The sequence below is a fragment of the Podarcis pityusensis genome (genome assembly GCF_964106645.2).
Source record: "Podarcis pityusensis genome assembly, chromosome: 9".
Lineage (NCBI taxonomy): Eukaryota > Metazoa > Chordata > Lepidosauria > Squamata > Lacertidae > Podarcis > Podarcis pityusensis.
In genome coordinates this window covers 9,583,771-9,607,084 of record NC_138034.1, presented here as the reverse complement: position 1 = coordinate 9,607,084, position 23,314 = coordinate 9,583,771, and the positions used below count along the sequence as shown (strand labels likewise).

General features: G+C 45.3%; 1 long non-coding RNA gene across 2 annotated transcripts; it reads right to left on the bottom strand.

Moving 5' to 3' along the window:
* LOC308484958 lies at nucleotides 1–20,184 on the bottom strand. 2 transcript variants are annotated; one of them, XR_013990233.1, is made up of 3 exons: nucleotides 20,060–20,184; nucleotides 9,069–9,243; nucleotides 1–197 (listed from the first exon to the last, which is right to left on the bottom strand). It is a non-coding gene; the product is annotated as an uncharacterized lncRNA (long non-coding RNA). The 2 variants fall into 2 exon arrangements; XR_013990234.1 differs by lacking the exon at nucleotides 1–197 and adding an exon at nucleotides 4,122–4,211.
* Between the last annotated feature and the right edge of the window lie 3,130 nt (nucleotides 20,185–23,314).

Sequence of the window (23,314 nt, the reverse complement as noted above, 5' to 3'; positions counted from 1 at the left end):
TATTTATTTAAAGATTTATTCAGGGAATCTATGGGATCCTTTCTTTAGCAGGCGGCCCTTCTTCAGAGGCGTTTTGCATACATCTCAGTCTCTTCATCATCCACGAATTGAAGCTGAATCCAGATAAAAGAAACGTGTTATGTGTCCCAAGTCATCAGGTCCATGAGGTGGCCTGTTCTGGATGAGCTTGCACTCAACTAGAAGGAATAGATACATAATGGGGGTCTATCCTGGAGTCATTATTGCCACTTGTCAGGGACTGGGCAGAGGAGGAGGAGTGGTGGAGTCCGTCTCCCCATCCTGACCCTCCCAAGGACAATCTTCTCAGGGTGCTGTCAGTGGCGCCCAGCTGGTTTTGCAGGGAAGTATAAAAACAAGGGAAAGTGTCTTACAGTCCTTTTTTATTTCAAACATTACAGAGAGAGGCTATAGAACCCAGCCTCTTGGAGAATGGCGTTGTCCCGAGTGAATCTCCACCCCTCCTTCTCTCCCACTTCCTTTTTTGTTTTTTAAATAACTTTTATTCAAAATTAAAACAAAACATATTATCCAGAAACATATCATCCTTATTTCCCCCCATTTTTCCTCCCTCCCCCAACAGAACCCATCCACCCCCACCCCCGACTTCCCTCAGTTCCAGTCTTTGATTTCTCTAAGAATGCTGTTTTCTGAATGTTACACAGTTGTATAAATCCTCAAACTATCTAGCTGATTATTATCAATAAAAAGTTTGTGAATGTTTATTCAAAACCAGCCAAGGAGTCCAGTTCACTTTGTTGTATCTTCAAATACTTCGTAAAGGGTTCCCATTCTTCTTTAAAGTCACAGTTATCCTTGTCCCGTAGCTTGTATGTCAGTTTTGCCAGTTCTGCATAGTCCATCAATTTTTCTTGCCATGTTTCTTAGTTGGGGTTTCTTCAGTCTTCCATCCTTGTGCTACCAGAACTATCGCAGCTGTTGTTGCATACATGAAGATGTTTTTCAGCTTTTTTGGCAGATCTTTCCCTACAATCACTAATAAAAATGCTTCAGGTTTTTTAATTCTCTCCCACTTCCTAATTCGTCACCATCATCTCTTCTACTGGTGTCACTAAGTGTCCTCTGTCTTACAGCTCTTTGCTCTCCTACTTTTAAGACTCGCAAGGTTCTGGGAGATGGTGGGTCTGGAAAGCTTTCTAGTGACAATGTGTCAGCCAGCTACTGCTCCGACTCTGCCTGTTCCTTCTCTCCCATTTTTCCCCAGCTTCCCCCCTCATCTGCCTCTGAGCTGTGACCTCCTGCAAACTCCTGTTATAAATCTATACTGTCTTTTTCCTCCTCTTCCTCCTCCCTGGAAGGGTTGGGATGAAGAGGCGGTCTCCACCACTGCTTCTCCTCTGCCCAGCCCCTAACATCACCTCCCTCTCCAGTGTCCTCCTCCTCTGCCCAGTCCCTGACACTACTTGAGGCCCAGGTGGTTTCTCTGACTAGGAGCTACTATCCTTGCTGGACATGAATGGCCACTGTACTCCATGCTCTGGCATCCTCTGAGGCCTCACTTGAAGATGGTCCAGAGGCTACAACTAGTGCAGAATGCCACCATCTGTCTTTGGGCTGGAACATCAATTAGGATGAGAAAGCACCTGCCCTGAAACAGCTGCACTGGTTGCTATTCTCTTATGTACTCAATCCAAAGCTCTACACAGGTTTGTCCAGTCACAACTTTGGTCACAGATACCTGTAAGAAGAAGAAGAAGAGTTTGGATTTGATATCCCACCTTTCACTCCCTTTAAGGAGTCTCAAAGCGGCTAACATTCTCCTTTCCCTTCCTCCCCCACAACAAACACTCTGTGAGGTGAGTGGGGCTGAGAGACTTCAAAGAAGTGTGACTGGACCAAGGTCACCCAGCAGCTGCATGTGGAGGAGCGGAGACGCGAACCTGGTTCCCCAGATTACGAGACTACCGCTCTTAACCACTACACCACACTGGCTCTCAGTAAGAGTGTCTCCACCCCTATGTGCCAGTCAGGGTATTACAATCTGTTGGAAAAGCTTTTCTTCTGGTGCAGTCTCCCTCAGGGTGTGTGTGTGAGTTTTGTAGCGTGTGAGATACCCTTCTCTGTAATGGTCCCCAAACTGTGGAACACACTCTCTATAGCAGTGAGACAGGTGCCACCTCTTTCCAACTTTAGGCAGTCATTGAAGGTACACCTCTTTTCTGTAACTTTTGGCAGGTTATCTAGTGTTGTTAACGTTTCCATGTATATCCTCTGGTTTGCTGATATGCACTTTATTGTATGAGATTATAGGGTGGGTGTGTTTTTATTGTATTGTATTGTATTGTATTGTATTGTATTGTATTTTTCCAGATGTTACCTATTGTGGGACCTTATAGTCTTCTTCTTCCACAAAGAATATCTTCCATAAACACAGTTTTAACAGTGAGTCCATAAGTGACTGTGGAGGCCAATTCTGGATCCACACGTCCTTCCGCAGTGGGGACGTAGGTTTCTGGGCGGGAGTTGATCATGGTGAGGGTTTGCCAAGCGTGCCTTCCTCTTCACATGCTTCTCTTTTTCGTCCTGAGTTTGAGCATCTTCTAAGCCCATAACACCTTTGGTAAAGGCTGATCTCCAATTGGAGCACTCGCAGGTCAGTGTTTCCCAGTTGTCAGTGTTTATACTACATTCTTTTAAAGATTTGCCTTGAGAGAGTCTTTAAACCTCTTTTGTTGACCACCAGCATTATGCTTTCCAATTTTAAGTTCGGAATAGAGTAGTTGTGGGGATCTTATAGTGAAGGGTGATTAAAAATACAAAAGTATTTGTATTCACAGTAGTATTTTGTATTCCACAAGTTTCTGTATTTTAAAGGTGCAGAGATCTGTGTCTCTGTGTGGACTCCATATACTCCTCTCCCTTAATACAGGCATAATGTGCAGTGATTTTGACCTTGAACGAATAGTCCAGGATGTGGTTGAAAGGTAATATACAAATAAATGCCAGAAGGGATCTTTAATTGTAATAGCTCTATTTTTACCTTCCTTAAAACCTGGAGAAATAAATGGATATATTTGTCTTCATTACAACACAAGCACCTGTGAAAGGTTGGGAGGTACTGGACGAGCAAATGTATCATGCCGGCAGCCGGTGTCCTTACTGTAGCCTTGTCATAGCTCACCAACCAATATATTTTATCTTCATATCAAGCTGAAACAGGGCAGATTTCTGCGATTTAAAAGGGAAAATAAAATACATCCATCTTCCAGAGATTATGAATGGATGTCCATTGGTAATACTTGAGCAAAGATGAACATTGTCACACTGATCCAAGCAAGGGAAATGTGTGAATATGGAAGCAGATTCCAAGCATAGATTCCTTCCTGGATGGGAAACGATGAATGTTTGTATGGATATGAACCTCCGTAGATGTAAAGAATCTGATGCAGTTCCATTCACAGGACTCAGTGTGACTTGTGGCATGAATGATCATAGCTGTCAACTTACAGATTTGAAAATAAGGGACCAGCAGCCTTGAAAATAAGGGACCAGCAGCCAAAATAAGGGACCTGCAGCCTCACCTGTTCCAGGCACTCCAGTCTTCCTGTCCTCCTGCAGTCTGGTCAAACTCATGCTGGTAGCTTCGAGAACACTGTCCAACCAACTTTGTAACCAGAGGTTCAACTGAATAGAATCTGAATCACATGCACCACAAGGCCTATGCAGCCTCAACTTAAGATGGCTCCCCGGCCTGGCTTTGCACTGCAAAGTTTGCAGCAGCATGTGCAATAAAATGGCGTCCAGCATTCAAAAAAACCCTCAGCTTGCATTAACTAGCCACACACAAGGCATGCAAGCTCTACCCCCCAGTCGTTCTTAGACTTCTTATTGGGTGAGCAACACAGCCAAGCAACACAGCTGGAGCCTCCCTCCTCCCTGGCTGGCAGGGAGGGAAGGAGAGGAGCTGCTTCCTTTGAAATTTAAGGGACATCATTTAAGGGACATTTAAGGGACATCCATCAATAAGGGACAGCAGCGGGACATGGCGCTGGAATAAGGGACTGTCCCTTCAAATAAGGGACACTTGACAGCTATGTGAATACATTACACCTCAATGCCATTCTTTGTCAGAAGATCTCAAAGCAACTTAAAAATGGTTCTCATGAAGTTTCCTCTTCTGCTTACCAGCCCACACGTGCTTAGCTTCATCAGTAGAATGACATTATGCATCTCTACAAGAAACAGAATTCCATAACTGAATGACATGGTTTGGCACATGGGTGACTTACAAAGTCCTAAGCTTTGTGGCAGAACACAGGAGAAAAAACAAACTCTTAAACATGCTTCCCGTAACATCTAGTTTGGACTGTCCTTCAGGAGAATGGGCAAACTCTTCGGGCAAGTGGCTACCAGAGACCTTTCCATTACAGTGGTACCTCAGGTTACAGACGCTTCAGGTTACAGACTCCGCTAACCCAGAAATAGTACCTCAGGTTAAGAACTTTGCTTCAGGATGAGAACAGAAATCGGTGGCACGACAGCAATGGGAGGCCCCATTAGCTAAAATGGTACAGTTTCAGGTTAAGAACAGTTTCAGGTTAAGAACAGACCTCCAGAATGAATTAAGTTCTTAACCTCAGGTACCACTGTATGATACTTTTTCTGACACCCTTCTCACTGCAAGTTTCTTGCTTTATAAGAAGACACTAAGGAGTTAGACTAACTGGGACGTGGGTGGCGCTGTGGTTTAAACCACTGTGCTGCTTGGACTTGCTGATCGGAAGGTCAGCGGTTCGAATCCCCACGACGGGATGAGTTCCTGCCAACCTAGCAGTTCAAAACCAGTGCAAGTAGATAAACAGGTACTGCTCTGCTGGGAAGGTAAACGGCGTTTCCCTGCGCTGCTCTGGCTTCACCAGAAGTGGCTTAGTCATGCTGGCCGCATGACCTGGAAAAGCTGTCTGCGGACAAACGCCGGCTCCCCTAGCCTGTAAAGTGAGATGAGCACCACAACTCCAGAGTTGTTCACGACTGGACTTAACTGTCAGGGGTACCTTTTGAGGAGTTGGACTAGATCCAAGGGGTCTGAGTACCATTTTGCTCTATGGCTTGAAGTTTTATCCCTCGTGTTTCTTTTTAGTGTATGTTGATTTTAGGATCTCTAATTGTGATCTGAGTTGCGATTCAATTATGTTCACTACATTGTAAGTCATTTGTTTTATTTTTAAACGGGGGGCTATAAATGTGATTAATCAGTCAACATAAATGGACTGTGCAAGCGACAGCAGGCTTTGCACTACACAGCGCCCCAGAGTCACGCTGCTCACATGCCTGCGCTCAAGAGATAAACAAGAGGATTATTATTTAATATTTATTTCAGGCATTTGCAAGGGGCACTGTCTGCCAAAGAGCACTCAAAGGAGCACACAAGAAAAGAAATAAGAGCACAATGCAAACACTTTATATTCTATTTCTGATCTTTTAGGGGAGAGGGCAAGCACTTACAAAGCCACAACAGCATGTGGACACACACACACACACACACACACAAGAGTTAGCAACAGACTCAGGGAAACCCCCAGAAGTGTAAAGTAGTTTTGCCCAGTTTTTTTTTAAAAGCACCCTCTAAAGGGTAAACCTCAAAACAGCTCAGTGAGGACAGAATTCATTCAGCGGGCTTGAATTGTTTGCTTGGCTGACTGCTGGGGAACACAAAGCTGGTAGGAGGAGGAACAGAGTGGATTGGCTGGAAAAGAAGGCATGTCGGTATATAGAAAAAGGTTGAGATAACTATTCCATTGTCTAGATAGGCTATTTTTCTGGTTTACACTGAATAGCCATTTTAAAATGTATCCAGGACTGAAGAGATAGCTGCCCATAGAAGTCAATTGAGAAATCCATGATGTTAAGAGAAGCTGGGATTGGGTGTCAATCCCCCACATTCACAAAAACAAAACTGAATGGGGGACAGGAGAACCTGAACAGCCCAATGCAGACTGAGCATATTCTGTGCATATGGGAGGCTGAGTGATTGTTGCAGAAAACTGGGTGGAATAGCAATAAAAATCTCAACAGCCGCACTCCATTCTGTAACGCTTTGCTGCAGAGTCCCACTTGTTAAGCCTTTAAAGCAATCCTAAAACCCTAAAAAGTCAGCTAGATTAACAGCAATCAATTTTAAACCTTATATAGCACATCCGTGGAGAGATGGAAATATCGGCTTAAAAATGCACACATCCCCAACTCAAAAGTTTAAGGAGCAAGGGAGATTGAAACTAGAAGAACGGTAGCTCTAGTTTACCACAATCCCAACATTTTGCAAGGGCATCCCCAGGGAGATCAGGCTCTGCAGCCCATGAAAGATGTGTCATAGAACAGGACTATTCCTGATAAATAGGGACAACTGAAATTATGCACCATTTTATAAATGGGAGGATACTAGAAGACAAGCATTTGAGTCATGCAGGCTATATTACACAAGAGCACATATTCTTCTTCTCACCTATGAGAAGGTTTGCATCTTTGATTCACATTTCAATATCCCCCCCCCCCCCCATTTCTGAAATCTGGTTGCTTTGATGTAATTGATGAGGTTAGTCTATTTGTGCTCTTTCTATTTTCCTTTGATGCTTAGAATATATTAGCTGGTGTCCATAAGTCAGATAACATAGATGCACTCTCCCTTTTCAATTATATCCATCCTTTCTAGTCATTTAGAGCAGCATTACAACCACATAATTATACGTTTCTCTGTGCTATCTTAAGAACAAGCAAAATGCCTATCATGATGATGGCTTAGGGTTACCTAGAGGGAGGACTTCTTTTTGCAAAGACACCTGGTGACATAGATCAGGGATGAGGAACCTGTGACGCTTCAGATGTTGCTGGACTCCATCATCTTCGACTATTGATTATGCTGGCTGGGGCTGATGGAAGCTGGAGTACAGCAACCACAGGGCTACAGCTTCCCCTTCTCTGATGTAGACACATATGGTCACACCTACGGGGTTCCTTGCAGTTGAGGTTGGGAACTAGGGAACAGCATTACGATACTGTTGTGAGTTTGTGGGGTGGTCGGTCTGCATGGCGTCCTCACCCCCTTCTTCCTGTGCCCAGTAGGAGTTAAGATCTAATGGAGGATTCAGTTGTTGAACTAGTCAGTTTCTTTGTGAGATAATGATCATGGTTGCCACTTAAGGACCACCATAACAAAAGAAGTTGCGCTATGACAGCGGGCAAATGTGTGGGCTACTCTCCTCGCCTCAATTCTATGATTCTATGATTCTATGACTTTGCCTGACTGGAAAGTATCCTCGGAATCTGATCATGCCCTCTGCTTCTCCTGATGGATGATAGGGGATGTGTGTTTGTGTGCAAGCACAAAGGTACAATTTACATTAATTGCTCCGCCCACCTTTGCCTCCGCCCCATCATGATTGGCATGTGGTCCTTGGAAGGTTGCTCAGAAGAGACTGACCCTCAGACAGAAGGTTTCTCACTCCTGAGCTAGGTTACGATGGCATGCCCATTACAAGGTAACAGAAGAAAGTCAAATTCCTGGGTTCTCTAACTTTCTGGCACCACAGGAAGGAAGGAACTGTTTATTCCAGCCACAGACCTGTAACCAGGGAGAAGGATTATCTCCAACCCTGGCATCACATTTAATCTGAAAAGAAATGCCATGAGCACGAGGGAGCAAGGCAAGGCAGGTAGGGGCCACCTTGATCCTATGACGAAGTAAATGACAGCATGGAGAAAGGGAAATGGCAACAAAATGAGTATGTCTGCTAAGGGAGAGCTGAGGCTCTCCCTTACAGTGGTACCATTACAGTGGTACCTCGGGTTAAGAACTTAATTCGTTCTGGAGGTCCATTCTTAACCTGAAACTGTTATTAACCTGAAGCACCACTTTAGCTAATGGGGCCTCCCACTGCCGCCACACAATTTCTGTTCTTTTCCTGAAGCAAAGTTCTTAACCCAAGGTACTATTTCTGGGCTAGCTGAGTCTGTAACCTGAAGCGTCTGTAACCCGAGGTACCACTGTACCAAGAAATTGTGAAAACCAGGGGAGGTTGTTGGGTTTGGACCCCATCCTAGCAATCTCCCACAATACCCATACTTAAAGGTAAAGGGTAAAGGGACCCCTGACCATTAGGTCCAGTCGTGACTGACTCTGGGGTTGCGGCGCTCATCTCACTTTATTGGCCGAGGGAGCCGGCGTACAGCTTCCGGGTCATGTGGCCAGCATGACTAAGCCGCTTCTGGCGAACCAGAGCAGTGCACGGAAACGCCGTTTACCTTCCCGCTGGAGCGGTGCCTATTTATCTACTTGCACTTTGAGGTGCTTTCGAACTGCTAGGTTGACAGGAGCAGGGACCAAGCAACGGGAGCTCACCCCGTCGCGGGGATTCGAACCGCCGACCTTCTGATTGGCAAGTCCTAGACTCTGTGGTTTAACCCACAGCGCCACCCGCGTACTTACTTTAATAATAATTCATATAAGTGATTAGCTGCCATTTGCTCCTTTAGGGAATATGTGGTGGAAAGCAACTTGAGGAAAGTCTGGATCAGAAAAACTGTGTGTGGGGCAAGGCTTGAGTACACACATACTCCCTGTTGGTCCACTACAAATTTCCTCATGCCAAAGTGGCTTTTCTTGCGGCAGCAAGAGAGAAAGAGGCTTCAGGTCATAACATGCCAGTTTGCCCCCTGGGTACGGAGGAGGCTAGCAAGCCAGGGGCACCTTTGTCGAATTCTATTCTGCATCTTGAGCTTCATCCAGATGCAACGGTAAGCCAATGAAGACTGCCGGAGAACTCTCTAATGACTTGCAATTGGCTACAGAGAGTAGAGCAGAGCAGCCAATCACGTTGTATATGAATGCCTTTCTACAAATGACTGCTGCATGGTGCCAGCAGCTTGTGCTAGCCAAATGCAGCGAAGGAATTGAACAAACAATTCTGCCTGCCACCCTCCAGTTCCTATGGCCCAAAGCCCAGAGAAAGGAAGCTGGGGACCTCTAGTACTGCCAAGGGCAAGGGACGCTGGCCTCAGAAGCCCACTAATGAGCTGTATTGTACTCCACTCACTGTATTCAGAGTCTTTCTTTCGCGTCGCCTCTAATTATTCTTTTTAAGCTTGCCCCATCGATTGCTGTCGATCTGGACACACATTGACAGTCCATTACATTAGCTGGCTGGTTCCCAGGTCCAGGTGACTTATTCATGCTGGGTGACCCTCGAAGCTGTCAGCAGCGTCAAGACTCTAGGCAGGAAAAGAGCACAAGGAGGGGAAAGATCTGTACATGGGTTTCCATCTGGTTTTATGAACATAAACCACCTTCTCTGTAATTAGCCGTTCGGATGAAATACATGGAAGGCAACCTTTCCACTCCACAAGACTAAATTTTAGAGGCTTCGTTAAACACTGGGAACTGCGAGGTAAAAGGACACTGCCCCATTTTTCTCTAAATCAAATAACTAAGGGTTGCATGATGGGAGTCAGTGAATGGAATTTATGCCGCTGGAGCTTCTGAACTATGGGTTTTGTGTTAAAGGAGTTTAATTGATTTTCTTTGGCAAACTATAAATTTGGAGGTGACCTTTGATTTTGCAGGACCATAGGCTGAAACAATAGGGTGGAACAGTACATTATGCATAGAGTTGGGGTGTCACTTAAAGCAGCATCTCTCAGCATCAGTCTACACTCTGGTGGCTGTTGTCCTTGATGGAAGATCTCATAAGGTGCCTCAGACCTTCCCAGAGCCAGAGCACATGGGAGATGCTAACTAGCAAGATGGGTGGAATGGTAGAAACCATTCCTTGGTGTACCCTAGTTGCAAGCCATTTCATCTGTAAAGGTAGGAACCTGAAGGAGCGTCTCCACCCCCATCGTTCTACCTGGACACTGAGATCCAGCTCCAAGGGCCTTCTGGCCATTCCCTCACTGCAAGAAGCCAAGTTACAGGGAACCAGGTAGAGGGCCTTCTTGGTAGTGGCACCCGCCCTGTGGAACACCCTCCCAACAGATGTCAAAGAGAACAACTACCAGACTTTTAGAAGACATCTGAAGGCAGCCCTGTTTAGGGAAACTTTTAATGTTTGATGCATTACTGTATTTTAATATTTTGTTGGAAGCCGCCCAGAGTGGCTGGGAAAGCCCAGCCAGATGGGCAGGGTATAAATAATAAATTATTATTATTATTATTATTATTATTATTATTATTATACCTTGAATTGTGCCTAAAAGCCAACTGGCTACCAGTTCTCAATGCTTTTTTCTGGGGGTATTCAAGGGCACACAGTACTGGCACCATTTCTTCCAGCTGTTAACAACTTCATGGTGAGTACTGGTACCCTTTTTCCTTTAAAAAAACAATGGATGTTATTATAATCTTATACACTGTTCTGGTATGATTAGAGGTGAGCCAACAGTAGCTGTGGCAGAAGCTCTGCCCATCAATTTTTCCCTTCCAAAATGTGTGCACTGAGGACAGCGAGGTTACACTTGACCTTTTAGAAATTCTGTCATTTTCTACTACAGATACTTTAAAAAAACTTCCAATCCCTGTTTTTAAAAGGGGGTGGGGGGAGGAATTGTGATGGTACACACCCTCTACCCCACTATAATCATTCACCATATTTCAGTCCCCATCCCAACACACACACCTTTATGGATTTAAATCACTGCCTTTCTAATTTGAGAGGACCCTCAAGCCAGCCAAATTCAGCCCAGGTAAGGGCTAATCTTAATCAACAGCAGAGTTCCCATGTTTTGAACCAGTTAGCATTCCCAAATAGTATTCAAGGACAGCCCCACATAGATCATAGCACATAGACTTGTGCTTCCAACCCTACCCGTTCAGTCACATGCTCGCTGTTTGGTTCACATCCTCGGTCACATCTGCACCTTTTGTGTGCTATAACAGTAATGTCTGCAGTGGGCATCCCGCTGTGAGATTTAGATCCATGGAATTTCATGGGGCATACATGCTTACAGGACTCTCTATCGCTGAAATTACCCTTATAGCACCTGAGAGGCACACAAATAAGCGTTCAAGGAAGGAGGACATGGGCCAAGAACCACAATTCTGTGAGAGGGGCTGTAGAACTGGTCATAGCTTCTACCCAGGCACCAAAAATGTAAAACTGGGCCCAACAAAACCACATCTTCACTGCTTCCATCTTCTCCACTTTCATGGTGCGATGGGTGAAAAGGATAGGAGAGAAAATGGAAGATAAAGAATTGTGGCTCAGGGAAAGAAGGGGAGAAAGCTGGAAGATATTTTTGCATTCCTAGAATGATAGTGATAACAACCAAAATAATTCAGAGCTAATTATATTTGTTATCAGTCAACATAATTTCCTCCCATTCTGTGCCTAACATCATTTCCCTCTTCTCTCAGACAGTCTGAACAAACGTTTTCCCCTTGTCATTATTTTAGCAAGAAGCAAAGTAATGTTGATTGAACTAATAGTGTAAACAGAAGGATATCACTTAAAATGCCCAAAGATGTGGTGCTATTTTTCATTCTACTGCAGTGCTGACATATTTGCTGACAGTGAACATCTCCCTCGAGGATTTGGTCCACACAGTTGGGCTTGTAATTCAAATTCTGTCGGTAGAAGACGCAACTGAGCCCTTGCTCTCATGGAGGTGGCAAGCCATGGCCTTGCCAGGTTGGAGTTCACATGACTGAATGTTCTGCCAAACAGAAAACTTCACATAGCTGTTAGGTAAAACAAACCCTCAGGGAAATGGAAACAAGATAATTTCTCCACACAAATGAAGTGATAGAGGTTTGCAGACTAAAAACAGAAGCTTATTTAAACTGGATATATGAACTTCAGCCTTCCTGTTGTTATCCCTGCCCTGTCTAGCTTTCAGTTTTCCTTTTCCTCTCAGACTCCTCCTTTTGTCAGAAATGTTCCTCTCGGCCACTCAGCCTTTCTTGGGGTAAAGGTAAAGGGACCCCTGACCATTAGGTACAGTCGTGGATGACTCTGGGGTTGCAGCGCTCATCTCGCTTTATTGGCCGAGGGAGCCGGCGTAAAGCTTCCAGGTCATGTGGCCAGCATGACTAAGCCGCTTCTGGCGAACCAGAGCAGTGCACGGAAATGCCGTTTACCTTCCCGCCGGAGCGGTACCTATTTATCTACTTGCACTTTGACATGCTTTCGAACTGCTAGGTTGGCAGGAGCAGGGACTGAGCAACGGGAGCTCACCCCGCCACGGGGATTCGAACCGCCAACCTTCTGATCGGCAAGCCCTAGGCTCTGTGGTTTAACCCACAGCGCCACCCGCGTCCCTTTTTCTTGGGGTAGACCTTATCTTTTAACACGTGGCAAAAGCTCTCACCATATGGCATATGCCCTTTACCACAGAACAGAATCAATAGTACTGCAGATGTCCTTCTGGAAGTGCTGTGGCAGAAGGAGAAAGAAGAGTGAGGGCAAAGGTAAGAGAACCTCTTTTGGTTCTGGTTTTTGGTTTGGTTTTCAGTGTGAGCCAGCTAACTTGCACCACAGCACGGAAACAAAAAACGTGCATCATTTGGTCCCACGCTCTGCTGCTGCTGGAGCACAGGAGCCAAAATAGGACATTCAGGATTGAGCTCAGAAGCCGGGGCAGCTTCTATCAATCTGAAATGTCTCGCTTAAAATGGGACACTTGAAGGGAATGGTGTGTGTGCGCACACTCTTATGCCAAAGCACCACAAAAAACACACACCAACTAGAACATTTGTCGTATAAAAAGTTGCAGGTTTTCAGCAGGGTCTTATGGGAAACGCAGCAGTGAAGGAAGTCACTCAGGCGCCTGGGGAGGCGCGTCCAGGGGCGGGGCAAGGGCGGGGCACACCCGTGGGGCCTCTGGAGTCTGCCTGCCTCCTCCCACTCAGCCACCAGTGTGGTGTAGTGGTTAAGAGTGGTAGACTCGTAATCTGGTGAACCAGGTTCGATTCCCCGCTTCTCCACATGCAGCTGCTGGTGACCTTGGGCTAGTCACACTTCTTTGAAGTTTCTCAGCCCCACTCACCTTACAGAGTGTTTGTTGTGGGGGAGGAAGGGAAAGGAGAATGTTAGCCGCTTTGAGACTCCTTCGGGTAGTGATAAAGCGGGATATCAAATCCAAACTCTTCTTCTTCTTCACCCTACAGGTGGGGGAGAGGCAGCAGGCAGACCGTTTGGGCACCATGGAGCCTGCGCACACCCAATCCACCGCGTCTCTCCCAGGAAAGATGCATGGCTCAGGCATGCTGCAGGCCCCATGGTGAGTGCAGCCCGGCATTTTGTCACCCCCTCAGTGGTGACACCCGGGGCGGATCGCCCCCTCTGCACCCAATTCTTCTTCCCCTGGGGACATGCACTGTCTGGAAATGAAGCCATCTGACTGGCCCAAAACTTTCACAGGTCACAAATGGCATGGAAAGTGTAATTGTGCCTTACTGCCCTGATACCACCATGAGTGCAAATTATCATGAATGCACTAGATCTGTGGAAGGGCATTTTCTTTCTCTCCTTAGAAGGATATCATGCCATCATCATGGCTGTGTTGCTGCAGGTGGGTTCTACAGCAAGAGGAACAGTGGCGCTCTAGCTGGGCTTTGATCCATCTCTGATAACAGGATAACCAGATTGCAAATTAGATCTTGTCCTACTCAGTTCAGTTATGTCTGTTCACTCTTATTTGTTTTAGCCATAGGCCATAACAAATGCAGAATACACAATACAACTGTCGTCCTAATCACAGGGCAGTAGCTAGAATCTGAACAGCAACCAAGCACAATACAACTACAATAATAAAATGTCAGTAATCCAGTTTCCTGTCTAGAGCATAAGCATCCAAATAACTCTGGCGAGAGCTTGTACTACCGAGCCATAGTTGGCTACGTTCTCTGTTATCTCCACATTCAGTTTCAGTTTTAATTGTTTAGCCATGGAGTGTGACTACAACTAATAACAACCAAAATAAATCATATTAATAGTAACTTTCAAGATTTCAAAAATTCAACTGGTTTCCCCTTTAACCCAGAAATGAATTTGTTTATCTGGATATCATGAATACAATCTGCATATCTCAAATGCACATCCCTTTATCAAGAGGACCAATAGTATTGAAATACATTCGATGGTGCTTTGATACTGACAGGGCAAGTATAACTATTTGCTCCGTTGCCTCCTTGTGATCATTAGCAAATAGGAATTCAGCATTTTGCCCTGTTTGTGCATGTTAGGGAGCAATCTCTTAAATATGGGAAGCCAGCGAAATTCATGCCAAGTTAAATTAAGCTGATTCAAAGTATACCAAATCCAAGCTCCATTTAGGCTGAGCTGGTCTAAGCTTGGCAGAACGGAAACAAGCTATTACAATACAGCTTGACTGGCACTAGCCTTTTTGCTGCCATGCATTCCACCAGGTTGTCAGGTCACGTGACCAATCATGGACTAAGGATCCAGTGTAAGCCTGTCTTGTCTGCCCCACCCTGCCCCAGAACGTTGAGCTAGGAAACTAGCTGGCTGAGCTGAAGATACACCACATTCTAACTTGTTCATTCCAGCAGATCTAGGGATACAAACAAACTGTGATGGCCTGGGAATCAGATTCAGAGGCTGAACCTGAGGAATCCCAGCCTGCACAGGAGTCCCCACCTCCAGAACCAGCTGAGCCGGGGCTGGGGCTTGAGCCTGAAGGGTCCTCACCTGTGCTGGGTCCTCAGGAGCAGACATCAGCTGAATCCGCTCTGGCTCTGGAGGTGATGGAGGACCCATTGCCTGCAGGTGCTCCACTCTCAGCCCCGTCAGGGGAGGAGGAGGTTGCCTCTGGGTCCAGTAACCCTCCAGCCTCTCCGGAGCTGCAGAGGCTCAGGGCAGAGAGGTGGAGGGAACTAAGTTCTCACAGGAGGAGTGCTCGCCTTAAGGCCAGGAGAGGCGAGTCACCTGTGGGCCAGGACCGCCCTATGCCTCAGAGGAGATAAAGGCTAGCCCGCCCAGTCCCAGGTTGCGGGAACAACCTTGTTGGTTACCTGTTCCTGCTGGCACCCTGACCTGCTCTCCTGAGTTCCTGACCACACCCGACTCCTCGCTTTGGATCTTGCTTCGCCCCTGATGGACAGCCTCCTTACCCTCAACCTAGGACCGGACTTAGACCACGCCGCACGCTAACCCCCCCCCCCCCGGGACCAGCACACAAACCCTTAGACTTATGCCTTTAAGCAGGTGGGAGGGTGACTTTTTCGTGTAGGCTGTCAAAATAGGACAGTCCAATCAATAACAGAATATTCTCATGAGCTCACTCAGGTTATGCACTGTGTGGAGCTTCTATTTTGTAGAATCAGAGATTTGAAGGGAGCTCTAGACTAACCCACCCAAAAATATAAACTTGGCTGAGTACAGTGGTACCTCGCATTAAGTACTTAATTCGTTCCGGAGGTCCGTACTTCACCTGAAACTGTTCTTAACCTGAAGCACCACTTTAGCTAATGGGGCCTCCTGCTGCTGCCGCGCCATCGTTCTACCCAGACACTGAGGTCCAGTGCCGAGGGCCTTCTGGCGGTTCCCTCACTGCGAGAAGCCAAGTTACAGGGAACCAGGCAGAGGGCCTTCTCGGCTGTGGCGCCCACCCTGTGGAACGCCATCCCACCAGATGTCAAAGAGAACAACAACTACCAGACTTTTAGAAGAGATCTGAAGGCAGCTCTGTTTAGGGAAGCTTTTAATGTTTGATGCATTACTGTATTTTAATATTTTGTTGGAAGCCGCCCAGAGTGGCTGGGGAAGCCCAGCCAGATGGGTGGGGTATAAATAATAAATTATTATTATTATTATTATTATTATTATTATTATTATTATTTTATTATTATTATTTTATTATTATTATTTCTGTTCTCATCTTAACCTGAAGCACTATTTCTGGGTTAGCGAAGTCTGTAACCTGAAGCGTATGTAACCCAAGGTACCACTGTATAACAAAGCAGCATTTGCAGCAGCAGCAAAAACCAACAGCAAACAAAAACCCTGGTGAAAAAGGGCCCCACCCTCAAGAAACTGGTGGAGAAATTCTCACTTGACTGGAGATGTTTAATGAAATGGTTCTCCCAGTTTCTCTGCTCACAAATGAGAACTTCAAGAGGCCCTCTGCGCACAACTCTAGTTCAAGGCTGTCGTATCTTCACAGGGCACTAAATGGCCAGGATACTTTTTTTTAAAAATAGATTTTATTGGAATTTAGGGGGAAAAGGTATACAAAATTTATTATTAAATATCTTTTTTGTCAAAAGTAAAAGGTTAATGTAGATAAAAGCACAAACCACAACAAAAAAAGAAACACACTGTAGCCTCTCCCAAAATACACTACAGTGGTACCTCAGGTTACAGATGCTTCAGGTTACAGACGCTTCAGGTTACAGACTCCGCTAACCCAGAAATAGTACCTCGGGTTAAGAACTTTGCTTCAGGATGAGAACAGAAATTGTGCGTTGGTGGCACTGCGGCGGCGGGATGCCCCATTAGCAAAAGTGGTACCTCAGGTTAAGAACAGTTTCAGGTTAAGAACGGATCTCCAGAATGAATTAAGTTCCTAACCCGAGGTACCACTGTACCTCTCCCCAGCCAATACACCTCACTGGTCTTGCTTCACATCCTCCAGGTTTGTTGTGATGAAAAGGTTGATGTGAGTCCCATGAGTAGGACACTCATGGCCAACTTGAATTTCCTCAGTGACAGAGAAACCATTTATAGCTTTCATTGGGCACGTTTAGATGCCCAGCTAGCTTGAACAGGAGCTTTCGCATCCTGCTGATAATCCTGCCCCCCTCAAACAGATAGAAAGTGTATCCATATCAATGCAGCTACAATACTTGAATCAGAATCAAACCTTCCGGACGACCACAGCACTAAATAGCAGCTCTTCAGGAGAAAAGAAGCTGTACCTGTGGCAATCATTTACTGCAAGACCAGCTACACTGGAGTTTTTTCCATACGCTATTTTAGCTCTTTTACAATAAGTGCAAAGAACTACTGACAGTCTATTTGGAGATCTATTTCAGTTTGAGGCAAAAGCACTGTGTTGTCTGCATAAATAAAATATTGATGGTTAATTCCACCCTCACCCCCTTCTGGCAAGCGGGGATGATCTCTGCTAAGGTTTGCTCCAATATCATTTATAGAAAAAGCAAAGAATACACACCCTCCTTAGTTTTGCTAGAATATGATTTGTCAGAAATCTGGAGGAAGATGTTAAAATCTGAGGTCGGTATCTCTCTGACGTGTTTTTACTAGCAGCAGCAAGCGGTGGTCCAGATTGGCATTTGCCAATTTATCCCAGAATTGTTGTCAGTCATATCCAAAGAAGCTTTTAAATTAACAAGGCCTGCAGGTCAATGAAAATTTGCTAACTTAACATATTTAGGGATCAAGATGTTTGAAAACTAAGCAGCTGCCTACTGTAGAGTAAGGTAAAGATAAAGGACCCCTGGATGGTTAAGTCCAGTCGAATTCGGCCATGGGGTGCGATGCTCATTTCCACTTTCAGGCCGAGGGAGCCGGCGTTTGTCCGCAGACAGCTTTACTGGGTCATGTGGCCAGCACGACTAAACCACTTCTGATGCAATGGGACACTGTGACAGAAGCCAGAGCGCATGGATATGCCGTTTACCTTCCCACTGCAGTGGTACCTATTTATCTACTTGCGCTGGTATGCTTTCAGACTGCTAGGTTGGCAGGAGCTGGGACAGAGCAACGGGAGCTCATCCCATTGAGCAGATTCGAACTGCTCACCTTCTGATCGGAAAGCCCAAGAGGCTCCGTGGTTTAGATCACAGCACCACCTGAGTCCCTGTAAAGTAACCATAGCTAAATCCCGATTGTGCTTCACACAAAATGTAGATACACAGAACTTGCCTTATATTGACTTGACCACTAATCCAACAAATTCACTCTCTCCATCGTCTCAGGCATAGGTCTCTCCTACCCCTACCTGAAGATACTTGGGATTGGACTTGGACCTTCTACAGTGGTACCTCAGGTTAAGAACTTAATTCGTTCTGGAGGTCTGTTTTCAAACTGTTCTTAACCTGAGATACCACTTTAGCTAATGGGGCCTCCCGCTGCCACCGAGCGATTTCTGTTCTCATCCTGAAGCAAAGTTCTTAACCCGAGGTACTATTTCTGGGTTAGCGGAGTCTGTTGCCCCAGCCACTCAGGGTGGTTTCCAACAATTAAAACCTTAAGCACAGTAAACATCAAACATTAAAAACTTCCCTATACAGGGCTGCCTTCAGATGTCTTCTAAAAGTCAGATACAGTGGTACCTCGGGTTAAGAACTTAATTTGTTCTAGAGGTCTGTTCTTAACCTGAAACTGTTCTTGAGGTACCACTTTAGCTCATGGGGCCTCCCACTGCCGCCGTGCCACTGCCACACGATTTCTGTTCTCATCCTGAAGCAAAGTTCTTAACCCAAGGTACTATTTCTGGATTAGCGGAGTCTGTAACTTGAAGTGTCTGTAACCTGAAGCATCTGTAACCCGAGGTACTACTGTAGTTGTTTATTTCCTTGACATCTTCTGGGAGGCCACCACTACCGAGAAGGCCCTTTGCCTGGTTCCCTGCAACCTCACTGCTCATAGTGCCGGAACCACCAGAAGGCCCTTGTTGCTGGACCTTAGTGTCTAGGAAAATAAGAATGATGGGGTTGCAGATGCTCAGGTTTACTTACAAAATATCTGTTGTAACTCATAGGCCTTCAACTGGAAAGTTTACTACTGCCGCTCATATAAACAGTGGCATCTGAGTTCCATGCACAGGAAAGCAACTTTCTAAACTCAAGGCACTGACCATAAGAGGTGGATCCCATCAGACTAGACTACATTAAAAAACTTCACAAGGAATACTGTCCTCACCTGGAAACGTATCATTAGTCAGTTGCAAAATTAGATTCTCTACTGCCTTAATAGTAACTGTGGGGCCATGATTAATTTCCAGTTTGTCATTAGTGCTCTGACCTTCTGAGCTGATTACCGTGTAAAAGACTTCATACAAGTATTGCTCCTGAACACTATTAGTTACATTTATCAGCATATGATTATTAGAGAATAACCATGGTGGCTGTTGTTCATTCATTTCCAAAACTAAATGCTGAATTTCAACTTGGTGGTTAAATTCTATATAAGTTATCTAAAAACTTGCATCCTTCCCAATAATCTTTTGTATACCCTCTTCAGACCAATCCAAACTTGGAATGCATGTTCATAATTGCTTAGTTTAATATGCCTTACTGCATATTCTTTTCTGAAATTTCTAAAATTCGCTCTTAATAATTTATTCAAATAAAATAATTGTTTAAATGAATGAACAACAGCTGCCATGTTTCCCCTCCTAGTAATCGTATGCTCGGAAATATAACCAGTAATAATTGTATGAAATTCTTAACCATTTATTTATTTTAATTTATATCTGGTCTTTCTTCCCAAGGGAGGGCAGGGCAGCAGGGTTAATCAACTCTTCTCAAGATGGTTCACAAAACTGGGACATTAGCTAGCAGTGTGGGTATGAGAGAGGGGGGAATGCAAATAACTACATTAAAACTAAAATAGCATTCCGAATCAAAATCATAACTGTAAAATATAAAGTTAGGTAAGGGTAAAGGGACCCCTGACCATTAGGTCCAGTCGTGACCAACTCTGGTGTTGCAGCGCTCATCTCACTGTATTGGCCGAGGGAGCCGGCGTACAGCTTCTGGGTCATGTGGCTAGCATGACTAAGCCGCTTCTGGTGAACCAGAGCAGTGCACGGAAACGCCTTTTACCTTCCCGCCAGAGCGGTACCTATTTATCTACTTGCACTGCGTGCTTTTGAACTGCTAGGTTGGCAGGAGCAGGGACCAAGCAACGGGAGCTCACCCCATCACGGGGATTCGAACCGCCGACCTTCTGATCGGCAAGCCCAAGGCTCTGTCGTTTAACCCACAGCGCCACCCGCATAGCATCAATTAAAAGCAGCAGACTGGAAGGTGGAGCAAGGCAGGTAGGGAAATCCCTGCCAATGAGAACTTAGGCAACTCCATGAATAGGAAACATTCACTTACATAGGTTATAATGAAGCAGAGAACGTGGGGACATCGCTGAGGAAGTGAGTAAACCTGTTCCCTCTCCCTGGTGATGCCATTGGTTCTATCCATTGAATAGTCCACAGGGACCTATCTGCATATCTCTGTTCTAGATTCTGTTCTTAGTCATGCTAGAGTGTGGTCCTCTTCCATGGAAACCTCCAAGAACTTTCCATGGTTTCCAGTGATCTCTCAACCAAACACCAACCAGGTCCACAGCTGCTTACTTTCATCAATCCTTACACCATCAGGTGTTCCCAGACTTCACCAAATGATATCCACTGTATATGAAGGGTGGAAAAAACTCTTTATGTCCAAGGGTATATTGTGGTTTTGCTGTTGCAGATGTTGGTTCTTTGCTGTGCTGCTTATTTTTAAAAACATCTTACCTGAATTAATGGATAGGTCTCAAGTTAATGGGATGCAGGTAGCGCTGTGGTCTAAACCACTGAGCCTCTTGGGCTTGCCGATCAGAAGGTCGGTGGTTTGAATCCCCACGACGGGATGAGCTCCCATTGCTCTGTCCCAGCTCCTGCCAACCTAGCAGTTCGAAAGCACACCAGTGCAAGTAGATAAATAGGGACCACTGCAGTGGGAAGGTAAATGGTGTTTCCATGCACTCTGGTTTCCATCCCGTTGTGACAGAAGAGGTTTAGTCATGCTGGCCACATGACCTGGAAAGCTGTCTGTGGACAAATGCCGGCTCCCTCAGCCTGAAAGTGAGATGAGTGCCGCAACCCCATAGTCGCCTTTGACTGGACTTAACCGTCCAGGGCTCCTTTACCTTTACCTTTTCTCAGGTTAATGCAGACAAGAAGAAAAGGTGACATCCTTTGAGGCCAATTATGTTTTTCACCTCTTGGTTTCTTGTATCCCAGTTTGCACGGTGCAATATTTAACATCAAGTTTGATTAATACAATTAACACTTGAAGCGGGGGAACTTTAACTCAAGAGAAAGCAGAACGCTTTCGAAATTGTCAGCTGCATTCACTGGAATACTGTCTCCTTACCCCCATCACTGAGTTCAGTTGGGCTGCTGGAGCAAGAAGTCAGATCAAGTTCACCAGGAATGGGCAGACGGCCAAAGTAACAGAGCTCTGTCCAGCAGGACCAATAGACCTAGCACAACTTATGAAAGCAATTTGTTGTTTCAGCACCAATGTCTCTGGAAGGCTCAGGCATAGGACACCTGTAGTTCACAGACAGATGCTGGAAAATGTGGAAGTTGCTAAGCAAGTAAAAAAGTTAAAAGGTGACAGTGACAAGGAAGCGTGATGATGACTAAGCCTCTGGAACAGTGTTTCCGGCTGATAGCTGAGGCACACGTTTTCTGAATTAAAATTAGAGAAACGCTTCACTCTTTCATACCCCAATAAGTTTACTTTTGGAGTGCATAACAGAGAGAATTACCTACCTTCAGTACCTAAATGTTTCTGCATGTCCTTGTCCCAGCCATGTTTGTTGGCTGGAAGGTAGAAAACTCAGAGCAGTGATGTAGGCAGCGATGCAGTGCGTGGCCTCTAATGCTCTAATCCAGTGTTTCTCAACCTGTGGGTCCCCAGATGTTGGTGGACTACAACTCCCATAATTCTTAGCCAGCATGACCAGTGGTCAGGGATGATGGGAGTTGTAGTCCAACAACATCTGGGGACCCACAGGTTGAGAACCGCTGTATGTAATCCCATCTGATGCCCAGGCACAGCCGAATTAGGAACATAGAAAGCAGCCTCATAGCAAATAAATGACCCATTTGGCTCCAAATTATTTTTTATATTTTGCTGGAAGCCGCCCAGAGTGGCTGGGGAAACCCAACCAGATGGGTGGGGTATAAGCAATAAATAATAATAATAATAATAATAATAATAATAATAATACACGGACAGGCAGAGGTTATCCAGGGTTTCAGGTAGACATCTTTCTCAATGCAAGCTGGGGAAGCCAGGGACTGAACTCAGAGCCTTTCTGCACTGCTGAGGCTCTCCAGGAGGCAAGGCCAGAGCAGTGAATCAAACACAAGTGGGTACTTTGGGCTCAAAGTCACACAAGCCTTTCAATTATTTAATATATTTATTTCTCCTGGTGCGCTACGGTCCTCCCTTGGTAAATGACTGAGCCCTGGAACACAGCTCTAGAAACCTGAAGGGATGCGAGCTGAACAGGATTTTAGGGAAGAATCGCTGGGGCAACAAAGCACACTTCCCTCAAATGAGAAATCAAGGGACTCCCCCTCCCCCACGCCCACCGGAGTCTTGCCTTTGATATATGAATACGACTCCCCAGCTCCAGCTCCCTTGTGTCTCTTGTAGCTCTTGATAATTTAAGATTATTTTTATAATGTGCTTGGCTGCTGCATGCAAATCACATCGCCTTGCCCAGAATTGCATTATACAACACAGCAAGGACCATCTGAACTGAATAAAGACGCAGCATTAAATCAGGTACTTAATCGCTCATTTTGCTTTGATTTACTGAATCCATTGTCTTCCGGTTTTATGTTACAGGGGGAAAAATCCCAGCCCAGCCCCAAGAAGAAGAAGAAAAAAAAGGAAGAAACAACTTGATACGACAGGCCCCAATATGCAGTGTCAGATTAGGAAACAATATATTAAGATCCTAGTGGTTTTGGAAAATCAATACAGAAATGCTTATTCAAGTGACTAGTAACGTCACAGGGGCCATTAAAAAGGCAATTGAGGATTGACCCACAAATATGCTACCTAGAGGGTTAGTTGCTGTTTTTGTGTTATTAACATGGATGGAAATTACAAGACTCCACTTGTGGCTTTGTAGAATTGAACGTCAGCCTGGAAACAGACAATAGCTTTTTCAGAGTATTGAAACTATGACAGCCATCGCTGTCCATGGCATGCATAGGCACTGCACAAAAACCTGAGCAAAATCATCTGACCAGAGACGACAGCCGGACAAAATGCACGAGTGTGTATGCCACAGGAGACAATGCTTTCATCATGCCACCTACCGCTTTTGAGCTTTATGCTGTCAATCACATGTTCACATAATAAAGGTGATCTAGGGATGATGGAGGAGGAAGGGTTTTTTGTGTGAATGCTCAGATGACCAGCCAGATACAATGAGTTTTCATTGTCTTAATTTATTTCCTGTATTTGTAGGCCGCCTTTCAGGTTCGTCCCTCATTCCCTTCCCCTTTCCCTCTGCGCTCAAAACATCAGGCATTGGGAGCAATTGATATGCAAGGTCCAAATAACATGTTT